This window comes from Callospermophilus lateralis, chromosome 9 (assembly GCF_048772815.1).
Source record: "Callospermophilus lateralis isolate mCalLat2 chromosome 9, mCalLat2.hap1, whole genome shotgun sequence".
In the NCBI taxonomy this organism is placed as follows: domain Eukaryota; kingdom Metazoa; phylum Chordata; class Mammalia; order Rodentia; family Sciuridae; genus Callospermophilus; species Callospermophilus lateralis.
Genome location: NC_135313.1, coordinates 924,462 through 943,899, shown reverse-complemented (window position 1 = coordinate 943,899; position 19,438 = coordinate 924,462). Strand labels below are relative to the sequence as shown.

The 19,438-nt window shown below is 54.5% G+C and overlaps 1 protein-coding gene across 1 annotated transcript in view; it reads right to left on the bottom strand.

Annotated features, from left to right (window-relative positions):
* The window catches only part of Kif1a (kinesin family member 1A), an 88,286-nt gene extending 69,077 nt beyond the window's left edge, over positions 1–19,209 (bottom strand). Inside the window, exon 1 of the mRNA XM_076866347.2 lies at positions 19,139–19,209. The gene's annotated coding sequence lies outside the window, so the exon portion shown is untranslated. The remainder of the gene's footprint in view (positions 1–19,138) is intronic.
* Positions 19,210–19,438: the final 229 nt, after the last annotated feature.

Genomic DNA, 19,438 nt, shown 5'->3' with positions numbered 1-19,438 from the left:
ATGAAAAAAGAGAAAAAAGATGGAAAATATAGACATGAGGTCCCAGTGACATGGCCTAACACCATGTAAGTGGAACCAAGAGAAAGCCGTGGAATGGGGGTGCCCAGTCTGAGGGTTTGTGTCCCTCCAATTCATACGTTGGAATCCAAACCTCCAAAGTGGTGGTACTGGGAGAAGCGGAAAGTCCGCAGTCCATTCTCAGAATACAGTGTTTCGCCTTAATTGGGATGTAAGATCCAATAGGAGCCACTTTAACTATAGCCCTTCCCTTCCCCTGCTCCTTTTATAAAACCAGCGCATTGTGAACACTGTAACCGCGAGCTTCTCCCATCAGAGCAAGGGCAGTGCTGCACTAGGGGCCAAAGCAGGAGGGCCGCCTGCCCAGGGGCACTGGCCAGCCAGGACGGGCACACGCCCTTCGGCAGAGGAAACCTTTGCCTTGCTGAGGGCTTCTGAGCATGTGTCTGATTCCCTGGGGCACCCCGGTATTTCTAACAAAACTGGAAGGTGGAGGTGATTAGGTCAGGGGTGCTCATGAATGGACCAGTGCCCTTGCAAGATGTTCCAGAAAGACCCCCTGCCCTTCCACTAAGAAGACACAGCAGCAAGGCGCCATCTATGAGCCAGATGCTGAGCCTGCCTTGACGGTGGACTGCCCACCTCTAGAACTGTGAGAAATCAATTCCTGTTTTTTAAAAGCCTCCAAGTCCACGGCATTTTGGTTTTTAGCAGCAGCCTGAATGATGGCAAAGTGGTATTTTAAGAGAATAATCATGAATTGTGAAAAGCTACTGAAGCTTGTCAATCCATAAAATCAAATCTGCAAACGCAAAGCAGAGTACACAAAGGCGACATGGATCGGGGCAGTGGTAAGGGCAGAAGACAAAGAGGACAATCTAACTCCAGCCAGAGATAAAAAGCATGACACTTTTAAAGGCCAAAAGTAAGACTGACAAGTGACTTCTCAGCAGAAACGAGAGTCAAACGACAAGTCTGCAGTCTCTGCACTGCCATGCAACGGTCAGTGACCACTTAGACCAGATGGACAGGAACGTGTGGTGATTACGGGCAGTCATTAAGAGAACAGAAAAGTACGCTGCAACTGCAATAACACAAAGAAAAATACAGAATTTAAAAAATATCTTTATCAATACAATTGTAAAAAAAAAAAAAGAGAGGAAAAACAGAATATAAAAGGATAGATTGAATGGATAAGAAAGAACTCAGATTCTAGAAGACGGCCCAGCTCCGTTAATACAGACTAAAATTCAAGTAAGCATTACAATTGTCAGACCGGCTTTTGTTGGGTTCTTTCAAAGGTTTTACTTTATTATTTTTCAATTAAATTTATGTTTTACTTTATTATTTTTCAATTAAATTTATTTTAACACACACATAAAAACTGTTCACACTAATGGAAGTAACATGATGTTTCAGTACATTGTAATGTATTTAAGAGAATAATCAGGACAAACTTCTCTCTCCTCCAACATTCATCACTCATTTATAATAAAAAACAAATTCAAACTCTCCCCCACTTTCTGAAGTGAGCTGCACATTGTCGCTGGCCACACCCTCCCCACTGTGCAACAGCCCCTGGACAGGACGTGCTGCTCCTATCCCTCTACAACCAGGCACCCCCTCCCCCAGCTGCCTCCTCCCGGTCGCCGGCAACCTTTCTAGCCTCCATGTCCCCAGATTGACGTTTTAAGGTTCCACAAATGAGTGAGGTCGGCCTGCGTCTGGCTCACGTAGGCGGGATTCCGCGCTCTTGGGTGAACAGGATCCAGGTGCAGCACTTTCTTCGTTGGTCAGCGTTGGATGAGGCACTTCCAGCTCTCTGTTGCCATGAACCGGGCGTGTGCGACGCATTTCCAGGACGGATTTCATTCCCGCTCAGGTGCCCCACCTCGTAAGCCTCCCTTCCAGCATCCCCCCAGCAGCACTGGCTGTCTTCCGTCTTGCTGGGGCGACCGGGGAGCTCACAGGGTCTGGACTTGCATTTCACTGATGCGCATACTGAGCATCTTTTCACATACCTATGGGCTATCTATACACTTCTTTTCAGAAATGCCTGTTTAGGTTTATTGCTTATTTTGAGTTGGATTATTTGTGGGATTTCTGTTTGCTTTTAAGTTTTTGGAGTTTCTTGTACAGTCCCGAGATCAGCCCCTTGTGGACTGTGGAGCGCACCAACATTTTCTCCTATTCTGCAGGCTGCTGCTTGTTTATTTGTTGTGCAGAGCTTTTTAGTTTGAGGTGATCACAATTGTTTATTTTTGCTTTTTGTTTCCTGTGCTTGGGGGATCTTCTCCGAAAAGTCTCTGCCCTTCCTCATGTCCTGAAGCCCTCCCAGTTTTCTTCTCACTACAGGTCTTGCAGGTAAGTCTCTATTTCATTCTGAGTTGGCTTTCCCACAGAGAAACAGGAGTCTGGTTTCATTTTTCGTACATGGACATCCAGTTTTCCCAGCACTGATTATAGATAAGACTGTCCTTTTTCCACTGCATGCACCTACCACCATTTTAAAAGCCAGCTGTCTGCAGAAGCCTGGCTCCTCTCCAGGCCCCTGTCTATCCAGGGACTCCGGGCGTGTTTTGAAGTCAGGTAGTCTGACGCCTCCTGCTTTGTTCTGTTTGCTCAAGATTGCTTTGGCTACTCAGGGCTTCACGTCATTCCTCACATATTTTGCACTGTTTTTTCTAGTTCTTGGAAGAGTGTCACTGTAGTGCTCTGCGTGGACCTTTCCACGGTACCGAGACTTCCGATCCGTGACCACAGGGTGTCCTTTCGGCTTTCACATTGTCTTCATCCCTTTCCTCAGTGTTTTATGATTTCCATTATAGAGATCATTCGCCTCTTAGATTAAACATATTCCTAGATGTTGGGGGGCGGGTTGTTTGTTTTTGCTGGTTTGTTTTGGTAGCTTTTGTAAATGGGATTCCTTTCTTGATTTCTAGGTCAAATGAATCACCATTGTCATATAGCAATGCTACTGATTTTCATGACAATTTTGTGTCCTACAGTTTTGCTGAATCAATCTGCTCCCAGGTTTTCTAGCGGAGTCTTTGGAGTTTCCCTATGTAAGGCCCTGTCACCTGCAGTCCTGACTTCTTCTCCAATTTGAATGCCCTTTTTTTCTTTCTCTTGCCTCACTACTTTGACTAGAACTTCCAGCACTGTGTGGAATGAAAGTAGGGGAAGCAGACCCCCACATCTTGCTCCAGATGCTAGAGAAGCGCCCAGCTCCCCATGGGGTGGTGTTGCCTCTGTGCTGAGACCCTCCTCCTGGGTCTAACCGGCTCAGGCCTTCATCAGGAAGTCCTGCCGCTTTCCCCAGATGCCTTTTCTGCTTCTGGCGCTGTTGAGAGGGTCCCAGGCTTCGTCCTCGGTCTGCTGGTGGTGTGCCAGCTGGGTTGGTGCACGTGTGTTGAGCCGGGTTGGGTGCCACTTGACAATGGCGTACACTCTTTCCACGTGCTCAGGGACTTGGGGTGCCAGTGCTTGGTCGAGGATCGCTGCGTCCATGCTTTTGTAGTTCTGCAGATTTCTTTTTGTTTTGTCTCACCCTTATCTGGCTTTGCTCTCAGGGCACTGCTGGCCTGGTGGAGTGTGCTGGAGAGTCTTCCCTCTACTTCTTGGAGGACTTAAGGAGAATCGGCACCACTTCTCCTCCACAGTGCTCTGCAGGGAAGCCGTCTGGCCCTGGCTCATGCTTGAGGCCGACTTCATCACCAAGCCAGCCTCACTACCTGCTATCGCTGCTTCTTTGTGACTCCACCTTGGCGAGGTGTATTTGTCTAGGAGTGAGTCCATCTCTTCTAGGTCACCAAACTGGTTGGCATATATTGTTCATAATGATCTCTCATGAGCCTTTGCCTGTCCGCAGAGCCAGCTGTGATGTCTCCCCGTCCGTCTCTGATTCTGAGTGCTCGCTCTCTCTCTCTCTCTCTCTCTCTCTCTCTCTCTCTCTCGCTCTTTCTCTCTCTGCCTAAGGAATCATGTCTTCTTTCTTTTTGAGAAGCGCCCAGCTCCCCATGGGGTGGTGTTGCCGCTTCGCTGAGACCCTCTCCTCCTGGGTCTAACCGGCTCAGGCCTGCATCAGGAAGTCTTGCCGCTTTCCCCAGATGCCTTTGCTCTGGTCTTTGCTATTTCTTTCCTTCCACTGATGGTGAATTTGTTCTCGCTTTTCTTTCTTTTTCTTCCTTCCTCCCCTCCCACCTCCTTCTCTTTTTCTTTCCACTGCTAGGGATGGAACCCAGGGCCCCACACGAGCTGGCCAAGTGTTCTGCCTCTAAGCTCCATCCCTACTCCTTGTGCATGTTTTCCTAATTCCTTGAGATGCAGTGATGAGTTATTTACTTGACATGTTTCTGCCTTTTTGAGCGGATGGTGGGGTGGGTGCTATCAACTTCCTAGTACTGCTGTTCCCACAGGCCTTGTTATGTTGTTTCTTCATTATCATTTGTTTCAAGAAATTTTTAAATTTCTTTCTTGGTTTCTTCCTTTATTTATTGGTTATTCAAAGGTAAGTTATTTTCTGTATAATCTCCAAGACTTTTTGTGTTACTGATTTCTAGTTTTAGTGCACTGTGGTTGGGAAAGGAACCTGACATGATTTCAATAGTTCAAGTTTTGTGAAGGCTTCTTTGGTGGCTGTCCGTGGCTCTGTCCTGAAGAACGTTCTGTGTGTTGCCGAGAAGCATGCCTCCTGCAGCCTCAGTGCAGAATGTTCTGTGGGTGTCCCCTGCGTCCACTTGGTCCAGGGTGCAGCTGAGCTCTGCCTTTTCTGCCTGTGCTCTGTCTGGACAGTCTGCCCACTGCCAGGATGTCTATCAGTACTGTGCTGTGCATTCTCCCTCCTCCTGGTCTACTGCTGTCTGCTGTCTCTACTTCAGTGCTCTGATAGTTGGTGCATATATACTTAGAATTGTTATTTCCTCTTGCTAAATTGACCCCTCTATCATTATATAATGACCTTCCTCAGAAATTTCTTTTATTGCATTTTGTTTACAGGAGACCCTTTAATAAAGATGAGAAAAGTTAAAAATAAAATGATGAAAATCTTTCTTCTGCTTATTCTATTGGCTACTAAGATGTTTTCTTTTCTTTTTTAATATTTATTTTTTAGTTGTAGTTGGACAATACCTTTATTCTATTTATTTTTATGTGGTGCTGAGGATCGAACCCAGGGTCTCACATGTGCTAAGCTAGCGCTCTACCCCTGAGCCACAACCCCAGCTCCAGGCCCAGAAGATGTTTTCTTTTAAAGTGTGCATATAACATTTGCTTAAGTTTGCTATGTGGTGGTTTTAAAAGTTTCAGTACATTTAATTTTAAGTTAAAATCATAAGGTCTATGTTCTCTGACCATAAGAGAACTAAGCTACACCTCAAACCCTGTCCCCAAAAGTCAAAATCCCCTAACTGTGGGTATTCAGTAGACGATCCTAAATAATGCATGGGCCAGAGGGAAGAAAAAAAAAAAAAAAAAACATGCCGGGCATTCAAAACTAAGCTGAGAAACTCCCAGGACAAGTGGAGCAAAAGGAAGAGGCTCAGGCAACTCTACCAGCCAGCGGAGGGGGGAGGCGGGGCCACGCAGATACCAGACCCTCAGAGGATTGGGTCCTGTGTGGAGAGGCGGGGCCACGCAGATAGACACCAGGCCCTCAGAGGATTGGGTCCTGTGTGGAGAGGCGGGGCCACGCAGACACCAGGCCCTCAGAGGATTGGGTCCTGTGTGGAGAGGCGGGGCCACGCAGATAGACACCAGGCCCTCAGAGGATTGGGTCCTATGTGGGGAGGCGGGGCCACGTAGACACCAGGCCCTCAGAGGATTGGGTCCTATGTGGGGAGGCAGGGCCACGCAGACACCAGGCCCTCAGAGGATTGGGTCCTATGTGGGGAGGCGGGGCCATGCAGATAGACACCAGGCCCTCAGAGGATTGGGTCCTGTGTGGAGAGGCGGGGCCACGCAGATAGACACCAGGCCCTCAGAGGATTGGGTCCTATGTGGGGAGGCGGGGCCACACAGACACCAGGCCCTCAGAGGATTGGGTCCTGTGTGGAGAGGCGGGGCCACGCAGATAGACACCAGGCCCTCAGAGGATTGGGTCCTATGTGGGGAGGCGGGGCCACGCAGATAGACACCAGGCCCTCAGAGGATTGGCTCCTATGTGGGGAGGCGGGGCCACGCAGATACCAGGCCCTCAGAGGATTGGGTCCTGTGTGGAGAGGCGGGGCCACGCAGATAGACACCAGGCCCTCAGAGGATTGGTTCCCTGTGTGGGGAGGCGGGGCCACGTAGACACCAGGCCCTCAGAGGATTGGGTCCTGTGTGGGGAGGCGGGGCCACGCAGGCACGTGGTCAGGTTGGAGCCAGCCTACATGAAGAGTCAGACTCTTGAAAGTTCCACCCTCAGGGGAAGGAGGTGGGGGGTCATCTCACGTTAAAGGGACGCGGAAAACTAGTGACTGACTCCAGGGGGCAAAGAGCAAGAGTTCCCAAGGATCTCCAGCCAAGGCCTGTGCTCATGCAGTTTGGATGTCGCACTTGGAACACCTCCGAGGTCCGTGAAGCCAGGCGTGGGAAATCGGCACCTGGCCGGAGACATGCAATCCTCCTGGCAAAACAGCCATCTCCGGGGACCCTGCAGTCCCTGGGTGAAGATCAGTGAATACGAGCTCACCGTAAATATTACCAAACAATGGAGAAGCTGTTCACGGAGGCAGAGCCGTGGAGGAAAAGAGGCAGGGAAGGAGGAACAGGACTACATCCTCAAGGACCTCTGGTTTTGAAATGGTCACATACAGATGATAAAACAAGTAGGATCAAGTGTTTATAGAAATCAGCGGTGAAGGAAAATAAGAGACTAAAATATGAAAAAGATCCAGATAGAACTTTTAGAATTTAAAATGCAGTAATTTAAAATGAAAAACTTATCAGGCATGTTAATTAGCAAATTAAATGGAGTTTAATGCAAAATTAATGAACTGGAAAATATGTCAGAAAAAAATTAGGCAAAATGGTCTCAGAGAGACAAAGTGGTAAAATATTAAACCTAAGTTTCAGAGTCCTGAAAAGAGAATTCGTGAATTTGCAAGGCAGGGATTGGACTCCTCAGAAACTAGCTGGCAGATCAAGCAGACATGTAATTAATAAGAATATTCATGCATGAATAACATAATAATCATGAACTAATGGACACATGTGGAGTCTTGTTCTAGAAAATTAGAGAAACATATTCTTTTTCAACACATATTAATAATATTTGACCATATTGGCAACGAAATAACTTTCAAAGATTCTGTATCAAATGGATCAGGACCTTGAAGAAGATTAAAACAAAAATTCATAAAAGTTACTGTGTTAGCTCTTCATCACTGTGACCGAAATACCTGACAATAACATCTTCAAGGAGGAAAGACTGATTTGGGCTCCCAGTTTCAGAGGTTTCAGTGGACGGTAGGCTGGCTCCATGGCCTTAGGCCATGCGGAGGGCAATGCCCAATGGCAGAGGGTGTAGCAGAGGAAAGCTCATCAGCTCATGGCAGCCAGAAGCAGAGGGGAGGGGAGGGAGGAAGGGGCCAGAGATAAGATACAGTCCCAAGGGCACTCCCCTAGTGCCCTACTGTCTCCCACCATGCCCCACCTGCCTACAGTTCCACCATTTCCCAGAGCCCATCCAGCTGTCAGTGGGCACCGTCATGCCCCGCAAGAAGAACACATGCTTCCCACATTCTGCAATATAAGAATCCTGTCCAGCATCAATCAAAAACTACTACTTTGATCCACTGAGGTCAGAGCCCTCATGATACAATCAATTCCCCAAGGCCCCCTCTGAACACTGATGCTTGAAGACCACACCTTCAACACACAGGCTTTGGGGAACACTGCAGATGTAAACCAAACAATAACTAACCCATTTGTCTAGAAATTGAAAAAATTAAACCTCTGAATAACTCATACAGCAAAGAAGAATGAAATGTAAAAACACTTAGTAAATGACAAAAAACTTACTACTAGCAAAATATATAGGCCTTCATTTCCAGCCACAATGGAGTTCCAGTGACCAGACTTGACTTCTCACTGCAAACAACAACCAACAAACCAGACAACACATATGAAGATAGCCGTTTGCAGACATCAGCCAACAGGCGGTGCAGGACTGTGATAGGTGAGCCCTCTGATCATCCCACAGCAGCCTAGAGGCAACTTTCAGATCTCGGCACAGGGCAGGAGCAAGTGGGGGAGACTGATGTCAGAGTGCCAGCAGGCAGAGGCAGCCGGACGCTGGGTGGGAGCTCTGGAAAGGGCAGGAGCTGCTCAGGTGGCACCTGTGGGTCCCGTGCAGTACTAGTTCCTGCTCATGGGACCCAGACACAAAAAGCATGGGCTGTCATAGGCTGCACAATCTCCAAAACTCACATAAGGTAGGGAGACATCTGAGATCCAACCAGCCAGAACCAAGAGAGCCCTCCTTCCTCTACTGCAGTTATTCAGAGAAGCCATGTCCTAGCTGAGTGACACAGCAGATCCACAGGATGCCTGTTCCAGACCAGCGACTGTTCCTTAGGTCAGTTACCTGCCTGACACTCCCTACAGGAGGAACACATGCTTCCTACGCTCTGAAATATAAAAACCATGTCTAGCATCCAGTCACAATTACTGGACATGCCAAAAAGAAAGATAATATGACCCATAACTAGGGGAAAAACAAATCAGCAGACACATTAATTTTCCCACACCATTAGAGAAATTTGATTGAATGATTTAAAAATTCATCCACAAGCCAGGAAGGGTGGATCACACCTGTAGTCCCAGGACTCAGAAGCCTGGGACAGAGGGACTGCTGGAACCCAGGAGTTTCAAACCAACCTAGGCAGCCCAGCAAGTCCCCATCTTAAAAAAGAAGACTCTTTATAGTTGAGTTATACCATACATTTAAAAACAATAATTCGACTCCTACACAAACTCTTCAAAATAATGGGAAAAAGGGGAAGACTGAGAGAAAGAACATATTCCGAAACTCATTCACTGAGACCAGTAGAACTGTGGTCACAAATTGAACAAGGAAAGTTTGACAAGTGAAGATCAGAGACCCATTTCACCAATGAACGTAGATACTCATGTCCGAAGGAATCAGCCAGAAAAGCCAGCAGTACGTGAAAGGGCAGCAGGCAGCGCAGCTCAGGGCCACTCTGCCCCTCTCCACTCCTCAGGTGGGAGGAGAAAGCGCAGGGTCCTCAGTGGACACTTAAAAAGCATCCAGTAGTTTTCAAGACCCCTTTATGGTAAAACTCTGAGCAACATCAGAATAAAAAAGAAATATTTTAACGTCAGAGCTACCTACTAAAACCCCACCCCAACCCTCCCAATGGCAGTGGTGGGGAAGAAGCTGTGGTCCAGGAGGGAGCCCCAGGCCCCCCGCATCCTTCCACCCACACTGTGGGGAGGCTCCAGCCAGGCCAGAGGGGGAGACAAGGGGCCAGGTGTGAGGTGGCCTGAGGCCTGAGCCTGAGCCACTCCAGTTTAACCTGCAGTCCCACCAGGCACACCCACGGGAGACCTCCAGTGTGGCCCTCAGGCACAAGCAGGTCACTTCCCCCCACCCCACAAGCTCAGAGTGAAGTCTCTGTCATGTTGTCCTCACCCGATGAGGGGGAGGCAAGAAAATCCGGGTGGGGACCACCAGACCAGATGCTTTAACCCAGGGCAAATGACGTCACTGAGAAACCCCGTGGCAGCTGATAGGGATTGAAAGCGGGGTCAGCAGACCCCAAAATTTAGTATAAGTGATGGAGCAAATGAACAGACATTCAGCCAGCGACACTGAGCCCTCACACTGAGAGCCTGATGGGGACCTGGACTGACCCCTCAACTCCTCTCATGGTTTGCCTGACCCTCTGTGTCCTCCTCACCTCTCTCAAACTCTACAGCCACACCCTGACCCTGGTGAGAGCCACAGCTTCTCCCTACCACCCTCTCCTCGGCCGGCCACCAGCTCCACCCCAGGAGAAGCCTGCCTTGGTCCCTGATCTGACCACCATGTCTGAGTGAGTGGGCGTCTGCTGGACTCAGAGCCTAAGGCTGAGACTTCTGACACTTGAGCTGAGCCCACAGAGGGAATGTCTGTCATGAGCCTGTCATGAGTCAGTGTGTTTGCAGTGCTTAGAATTAATCTAGAATTGTTTGCTGTGAGTTGATTATGTCTATTGCATTGCCCAGCATTAAGGATTGTCATTTTCTTGATAAGAACCTATAGAGTGAAATTGTACTGAGTGATTTAAGTGAATAAAGCATTGAAAAGGGCAGAAGCCGTGGGCATTCTTTATCTCTCCCCCTCGACTGCGTAAGTCGCACCTTTTGCCGTCGCGCCCAGCACCAGGCAGTGGGGACTGGAGAACTGGAAGGAAGGGACCAGGTCATCCTCTGCAGACCTAGGCAGCTGTGTGGGTTCTCGGAGCCAGGAAGGAGTCTCAGAAAGGCCGCAGGAGGCCAGCCACGCTGCTGTGCACCAGGGACAGAGCCCAGTTAAAGTGATAACCCTAACCACAAATACCCAGGAGGGTCACAAAGGACACCGGTGACTTCGATGGAGAAAACTCTAAAAGAGCAGGCAGTATGCCCAACTGTCCTAAGACTCGGCACAAAGCCACAAGAAGCCCCACGGTTCCAGGGCCTGGGGTGCTCGGGTGGGATCTTAGGTGCCCTGAAAGGCCTCTGTGGAAAGGCTGAGTCTCTGGCTTGGTGCTGGTGGGAGGTGGGGCCTGGTAGATCCCTGGTCACCAAGGTACTTAAGGGGACATGGGAGTCAGGCCCTCCCCCTCCCCTCTTCAGCACCCTGCTCCTGAGGAAGGCACTTCACTCTGGCACACCCGAGCCAGCACGGCCCGCAGCACTGGCAGCTCCCAACTAAGAGCCGAGGCGCCCCTCCTCACCAGCTGGTCACCCAGATGTCTGTCACAGCCACAGAGCTGACAGGCTGGGACGCAGCTACCTGGAGTCCACCGAGTCCAAAGTGTTAGAAGGAAACCAGGCCTGGGGCTGTGGCTCAGCCAGGGAGCGCCTGCCCAGCACGTGAGGCACTGGGTCCATCCTCAGCACCGCATCAAATAAAATAAAGTCATTTTTAAAAGATCATAAAAATGTAAGTTTCATAATTATCTCAATATATAAAATAAAAATCAAAAGAAAGCTTCAGTAATAAACAATTTCTAAATTTTTAGAAAGTTTTTTAGTAGTATACGGTCACGAGGGTTCACTCTTAGTCACTGTTGGTGTCTCACTGTGCCTGATTTACACGCCAGACTTCACCACAGACGACATACATACAGGAAAGACCCACAGGTCAGCACGGACCAGACTTCACCACAGACACACACACAGGAAAGACCCACCGTGCTCTCAGGCACCGATGGGGTCTGGGATGTGTCCCAGTGCCACTGGGACAGGACAGAAAACCACTGACACACAGATGGGGCTCAGAAACAGACCTGAGTGACCACAGCCCTCTGGATCTGATGAAGGTGGCCCAACGCCACAGGGGACAGGAGGGACCACTGAGCCCATGGTGGGAGGGCCACCCTAGCCACATGGAGAAGCACCTAGTTAGACCCTTGGGGGCTGAAAACCCAAATGTGAGCAACAACGTTCCAGAGGACAGTGAGGTCTTCATGCTGTCCCTCAGGAAGGTCTCCCAGCCCCAGACCTCAGGACACCACTAGAAGGCCACAGCGCACTCCCCCACCCGGAGGAGACATAGGACCCATGGTCCATCGAGGATTCACACGAACAGGTGAAAACACAAAAATCACAAAACAGAAGTGGGCAGAAACGCACAAACGGGAAGTTCACGGGAAAGGCGGTGCGACCCAGAGTGAGCAGCCGAGGGCGCCAGGGTCCGCCCGGCCAACAGGAGCCTCTCCTGAGACAGGCTCCACCGTGTGCCCAGGTTCGTCTCCTGCTTGCAGGCCCGAGGGTCCTCCTGCCTGGGCCCCCTGAGTGGCTGGGGGACCTGGGGGTACACACTGGCCCAGCAGCTACTTTGCTAGCCTGCCCAGGGAGTGACCTGGGACCACCCACCTGGAAACCACACGGTGGGATCTGGAAGGGCTGCCCACCGTGTGGCATAGAGGCTGTGCCACCGGGATGCCACCCACCCCCCCAGAAAGGCCCCCTCCAGGCAGCAGCATCCAGAACTGCAGGAAGCAGGGGCCAGTTCCCATGTGTGCCCGTCGGGGACCAGACAAATGCTCTGCGGTACCTTCACAGAGGAGCCACGCAGCGGTGGGAAGGAGGGAACCAGGGCCCAGGGACCTCGAGGACCTCACAGGAACAGCACAGCGAGGTGCAGACAAGTGCCTGGGACGAGGCCACAGTCTCCACCACACGGACCCTGCCCAGAGCTGGGGCAGACGATGGGATCCGGGACTCGCGGTGGCTGGTGAGGCCAGGCCCTGAGGGAGAGGCTGCTGCAGGGCTCGACGCACCAGCGCTGGCGACCAGAGGAGCCCTGCTGCCCCATCTGCCCGTCTTCCTTCTGGGTGCAGTGAACCTGAGGGGTCTCGTGAGTGGGGAGTGTCCTGTTGGTGCTGGGCACAGGTGGCATGTTGGAAATGCTTTGAGGCTACTGTGCTGCCCACGGCAGAGGGCCGAGCTGGAGATGGGGTCTGGTGGCCACGGTCACTTCATCAGACACCCCATGTGCCAGGGGATGGGAAGAAGGGCGGGCACCCCAAAAGCAGAAGGAAGGTATACTGTGCTGCAGGGCACCAGGACCCTGCCCGCCTGCGGCAGGGCACGGAGGAGTCAGAGCCAAGCAGAGAGCGAGAGGCTGCCGGAGGACCCCTGAGCCTGCGCTGGGGGCGTGATGGTGGTGCTGTCGGTGTCTGAGGGTGACAAGCCCCAGGACTGTCTGCGGGACGTCAGGGCTGGGCCCTGGGGGTCATCCTCATGGGTGTGCCTATGACTCCGAGAGGGAGACTTGAGTCTGGAGCCAGGCCCCAAGAGGGAGGATGGGAGCCGGTCCACCCAGGGCACTGGGGGTTACGGCGGACACAGGAACCCCACTGCTTCCTCTGGGCTCTCAGGCCATTTCCGTTTTCTGCATCAATGTGGGGGTCATGTGCAGAAAAGCAAGTCAAGGCCAAACTTGGTGGGGGATCTCGTGAATGGGGAGTGTTCTGTTGGTACTGGGGACAGGTGGCATGTTGGAAATGGGTTGGAGACAAAGGCCAAAGTGGCGGCAGAGGCCACTGCCAAGTTTGGATGTGACCCTACATTTCAGGTGCTGGGAATTTAATCCCCAAGGTCACTGAGTGTCGGGGTCTTTGGAGGTGCCTGGCCGTAAGGGAGTGGAGTACTGCATTCATGCACTCAGGAACTGTGAGGTCATCACGGGAGTGGCTCTGTTATGAAACAAGCTCTCTCCACAGCCTGCTGTCTCACATGATCCCACACCATGTTGCCACGGAGCACAAGGCCCTCGCCAGAGCGAGCATGCTGGTACACCCTGTTCAGAAACTTCCCAGCCTCCAGAGCCATGAGCCAAATAAACATTTATTCTTTGTGAATTACCTAGTCTCAAGTATTTTGTTGTAGCATCAGAAAACAAGCTAAAACAGGTACAGATGCCTGACAGGTGTCTATGCTGCTAGTAGTGGGAGCGTGAGCAGCAAAAAGGGACCAGCGTGGGCACAGGCTCTCCCTGCCTCTAGGACAGGCCATCACTTGGCAGGGAATCAAGTGCACAAGGGCCTTCATCTTGGGACCTGTCTTCCTCCAAGTTAGACCAGTGGCCTAATGTATGTACACACCAAGGACATCAAGGAACACAGCTTGAACACAGCACCTCTTCCCAAAACCCTGACTCCACACTGATTCTTCTCAAAGAGTTTAATTAAAAAAAAAAAAAAACACACACAAAACAGGTTTGTCTTCACATCCCAACAAGTGCACAGACTTGAGCCCCAACTAGGCCACACTCTAAACACTGGAAGAGTGAGGAGCAGCCTCTTGACCAGAGGGCCTCCAGGTCCGCTGGCCACTGAGACCCCATGAAATAATGTGGGAGAACACTTGATTCACCCTCAACAGCAAAGGGCAGAGTGTGGGAGAGGTGCCCCCCAAGACCTCAGCCCCCACTGGCGTTTGTGGAGGGCAAAGATGGACGGTCAGAGCACAGGAACCCCTGGGGGCTCAGCTTATGCACCCAGGGGTCAGAGCAAGGCCACCTGAGGAGCAGGGCCCTCACAGAGGGCAGCTGAGCCAGGCCCCAGGCAGGCAGCTGAGCTTTCTCTCCACTGAAGCAGAAGGGGAGGCCTTCCGTGTGGAGGCTGGAGCCCACACCTTGGCAGAGAGCACAGCAGCAACCCCCCTTCACCCGAGCCACAGCCCAGAGCAGACCCCGGGCTCCTGTCGAGGACCAACTCAAACACACCTCTTCCGGTGACTTCCCAAACATGCACATGAACAACAAGCCTCCTACCTGCGTCAGAGCAAAGGCCTCAGAGTGAAGGCCGACTGAACCAGCAGAAACAGGCCTTGGCAAAGGGAAACCAAGCACAGAGCCAGCAAGCCAACAGCACCTCACTGCCGTGTGCGAGCACATGAGAAATCGCCACGTTCTCCAACAGCAAGACGCTGAGAAACAGGAACATTACAGTCAAGAAAAGCACAGGGTTGAGATTCTACATGAGCTGGAATACAGACTTCCAAACAAAGAACGAGAAAATGCAGACCAAAGACTGTCCAGAAACCAGAACCCAGACGAGGAGACAGAATATATAAGAGAAAAGGCAGGAGAAGACCAACCCCTGGATTCAGGAAGAAAACAGGAAAAATGAGAGGGGTGAGACTCATGCCCAGATAAGAGCCACCTCCCATTCAACCTGCCTCCCATTCAAAAGCCCACTGAGCCCCCAGTGAAGCAAACGCCACTCAGAGCCCCACCCACCGGCCCAGGGAGAAGGCAGGAAAGGGAGATTCCAGGGAGAAAGACAGGCCACTGAGAAAGAGGCCGCAGGACCACCCTGGGGAGAGGGAGGAGGGCCAGGCGCTCACACACACTCAGACTTCCGTCCCCAGAAGTGGCACAGATGTGCTCCAGCAAAGCAAGGTGGGAAACCAAGAGACAAGCAGCTGTGGGGTCCCAAAGACACAGACCCAATCCAGCAGATGCAGCTGCCAGGAGCCAGGAAGGGGCAGGTCACAGGCAGGCAGGAGGTGGCCGCCTGGAGTGGGCTCCGCAGAGCTGGGGAAAGTGAGGAAGCCCATTCAATGCAAAGAAGCGCATTCAATGTAACAAAAGGACACCACCCAAGACAGCCAGCTTCCAGCAAAAGCTGACCCAGGCGGTGAGGCCCGGAGGTGTCTCTTGGTCCTGGCCTGCTGAGTAGCTGCATCCTGCCTGGCACCAGGGACCTGAAGTCAGGGTGGCACTGGCCACACAGCAGAGAAGCCAGGTCCCCACAGTCCTGCCTCTCAACACCCTGGCTTGAGCTGGTGACAGGTGGGGAAGGCAACGGGCAGGGCCAAGATGGGGGATGTCTGATCTGCTCTAGCGCACCCCTGGGCACCACCCACCTCCAGCTGAGGACAGGCCGGAGGTGGCTCCAGAGGAAGGGGCCTGCAGGTGCAGTCAGGCGCCATTCCTACCCCTAGAGCTTCGCAGCCCAGGTGAGACCTGGAGAGCAGGGCGCCTGTCCAGAGGCCTACGGACGAGTCCTGGCAACACCCTAGCAGGCAGGTGTGCAGGCTGGGTAGAGCTGCTCCAGGCAGGAACAGACCCTGAGTGAGGGCAGACAGTGTGGGGGGTGTGTCTGTCAGGGTGAGTGTGTACACGTGCCAATGTGCACCTGTGGGTGCAGGAGTGGGGGCAGGGGGCTCTTCAGCCTCCCCAAGGGCCATGTGGGGAAGGGGCTAGGGCTATGCAGGAGGCTTGGGCAGTCCTGAGATCTGGTTGGGTGGAGCACATAGTAGGAGCCTCCCGGGCCCCGCAAAGCCTGTCTGAGATCTGGTTGGGTGGACCACATAGTAGGAACCTCCTGGGCCCTGCAAAGCCTGTCTGGACTTCAGGGTCGGGATTAGGAGATTAAACCCAGGGTCAGAAAGCTTTGGAGAGGGGCAGCCCCTCCCACTCAGACTCTGCAGTCAGGTAGGAACTTCCGGGTCATTCTCCATGCAGAGAGCTAGGACCTCAGGAGCTCACGGCCAGTGGAGGAGCCCAAGGGGTCTGGGTCTTAGCTTCAACTGGGGACTTTGTGCCCTCCTCCCCTCCCTGTAGTGTTCTGGTCTGCAATGCCACCCAGGCATTGAGGGACAAGGCACTGAGGATCCAGGATTCCATCTGACCTTGGGACAGGATCCTGGCTGGGCTTCAGTTAAGCAGCAAGCTGGTTACACTGGGTGGGACTGGGGAGCCCCTGCCCCTGCTCCAGGCAGATGCCAAGGAACCCAGATGCAGGGCCCTGGGATCCCAAACCCTCCTGTCCCAGGACAGACCAGTGGACAGAAGCCATCAACAGAGGCAGAACTGGAAAAGGGTGCAGGCCAGCCCTCCTGGCCCTGGGCACCTGGACCAGCTATGGACAGGCTGGGGGCAGGGTGTGGTCCACCCCCATCAGAGTTCTCAGAGATGCTCCCAGGCAGGGATGGAGTGGTGGACTTTGGGAGGTGACCTTGTGCTCCCTCTGGCTGTCAGCAGGGAGGTGGTGAGCCCTGTCCTCTGAGCCTGGGAACACTCAACAAGCAGTGTTCAGTGGGCTCTGCCCACGTGCTGGGCCTGCCAGGTTCTGGAGCCGGTGGCCCAGGCCCCTCCAGTCTCAGGCCAGAGAGCCCGGCTGGCCTGAGCTCAGTCAGTCCTAAAAGCAGGGTTTTCAGTGCTGACAGCTCTTCACAGGCCCCAATCTGGTGATGCCAGGCTCTGTGAAGATGCCCCAGCCTGCCACACACACCCAGCGCAGTGGCCATAGCTGTCTGGGAGCTGAGGGGCCTAGGGGACCCCACCCTCCAGCCCCCAACCCCTCCACCCACTTCTGTCCCTTTTCTCCCCTGGCTTTCCACACAGCCCGCAGGAAGACTGCTCTGCTCCATCCTGAGAACAGGGTCAGCACTGGTCAGCAGATGTGATGGAGGAGAGGACACAAGGGGCACAAACTGGGCATGAGGCCCCCCTGCCCAGTGACCAGGATTTGATTCCAGTTCAGCCATCTTCAAGCTTTGGCCTGGGCAGAGCTTCAATCTTCCGGGGGCTGTCTGAGGGGCATCCCCATGGTGGGGGACACCACAGGGATACTCACTGCAGCCTCTTACAGGCCTTCAGACAGGGCTTTGTGATTAGCAGCCCCTCCATGCTGTTGCCCTACCTCAGGAAGGCAGCCTGCCCTTCAAATTCACCCACAGTCCCAGAAGGAGGCCCTCATGGTCCCTGCCTCAGGCCAGTGTCCTGCCTGGACTTCGCACCCTGCAGAAGGATGGTTTTCTTACAAGCCTGGGTCCAGAAGGGCACTGGCTCTTGACCCCAACAACCCTAACCAAGGAACCCCTAAAGGTGGTGTTTAACCAAAGCAAACGCGGATGAGTGACTTTCCCTGCCCATTCTGCACCCCACTGCTGGCTCCAGCCCTGCTCACCCCACCCCACTGCCCCATCAGGCAGGCATCCAACCACACCTGCAAAATGGCCGCCGCAGGTATGGCTCCAACCCTGGACCCCAGAGCTTCCTGTCAAACCCGCGGCTGCCTTCTCAGACCAAGGGGACTGCGCATACCGCCCTGGCAGACGCCCTAGCCATCCTCCTGAGTGACCATGTCCCCTGCAGGAACCTGCGCCGAGTGCTGTGTGTCCCAGGAGTTAGGGACCAGCCTAGCGCGGCAGGGGCCCCTCCGCACCTCCTCCTCTCTGCAGTCGCAGGATCCAATCCGCTTGCCCTAGCAGGCCCTTAATCCCACAATGCAGGCGCCCCTTGAAAAGGTGGCCGCAGGGGAGCGGTCCTCTGGCCTCTGGAGGAAAGTCCTATTCCTGGGGACGTGGGCGCGCATCGGGTCCGCGCCGGGCGACGTCGCGCTCGCGCCCAGCAGGCCCATGACTTGGCATTCCCTCCTTCCCCTCCCCCTCCCGCCGGGCGGCCCGCAGTCCCCCCACCCGGCACCCAGCGCCCCGCCCAGCCCGCAGACCCTCCTTCCCCGCACGGACGCGGCTGCGCCCCGGCCCCTTCGGGAGAGAGAGGGCGGTGCCCCCGGATTAGTGGGGAGTTGGAGTGAGGGGGGATAAAAGGGGGAGTGCGAGGGTCTTCGCTGCCCGTGTTCCTTCTGTCATCCGAGCCCGGGCGCCCGGGGAGCGCCGCTAGCCCAGACCCCGCGGCCCCGCAGCCCCTCCCCGCAGCCCCTCCCGCCCGCCGCCGGGCCACACCTGTTACTGTGGCGCTGGCCGCGCAGAAGCAGGCCGCGTCGGCCGGCGGCCTTCCCAGGTGGTGGGTCTTTCTGGAAGGGAGCTGGGGTCTCTGGGGGAGGTGATGCGCAGCCCCCGCGGAGCGCTGGAAGCCGGTGGCCTGGCCTTGGCGCCGCAGTCCCCGTCCGCCCCGCCCGCCTGTTGGCTCCCGGCTACTGCATTCGCCCTCCCCCACCCGGGGACCCGAGCAGCTGCCCCAGCCCGGCGGCCCGGAGCGCCCGCTCCTCTGCCCAGGGCTCTGCAGCCGCGCCCCCTCCCGGGTTCCCGCATCCGCGTGCTCTCCCCCTCCACATCCCGCCCCGACCCGCCAGTGCAGCCCCTGGGCGGCTCCTCTCCAGGGGAAGGTACAGCGGGGAAAGGAGGGTGCCCAGAGATCCTGCCGGCCGCGCGCCCTCCCCTGGCGACCCCCACCCACTCGGGCCCAGCGTTTCTACGCCGCAGAGAGGGGACCTTTCCGCAGGGCCTGCCCGCTGCGCACGAAGGGCGGATGCTCCTGAATTCTCCCCATTGTTCTCCGCGGGGACGGAGGAGGGTCGGGGGAAGGGAAGGGGCCGCGAGATGCTGGCGCGTCGGGCACCGACCAGGACGCCTGCGCCGGACCGGAGCTCCCTACCCCGGGTGCAATCGGTGCAGGTGCCGGGTGAGGGGCGCGGGCTGCGGGCGGCCTGGCGGGCAGCGGCCTTACCTCTCCGGCGTCACTGGCTGCGGCTCCGCATGGGCACGGGCACCGGCGCGGATTCCCGAGCCTGGAGCTGATGCCGCTGGCGGGCTGTGCTCAGCGCTGTGACGGTGGCACCGCGTGACGGGCTGCGCGCCCCCGGCCCGGCCCGCCCCGCGCCCCTCCCGCCGCGCTGGTTGGCTGCGCGCAGCGTCCGAGCCCCAGCCGCCAGCTGGTTTGTCGCGCAGGGAGAGGGACTGGCGTCGCGGCCGCAGCGGAGATGAGGATGGGGCTGGAGGGGGGCTGGGGCCGGGCTGTGACATCACC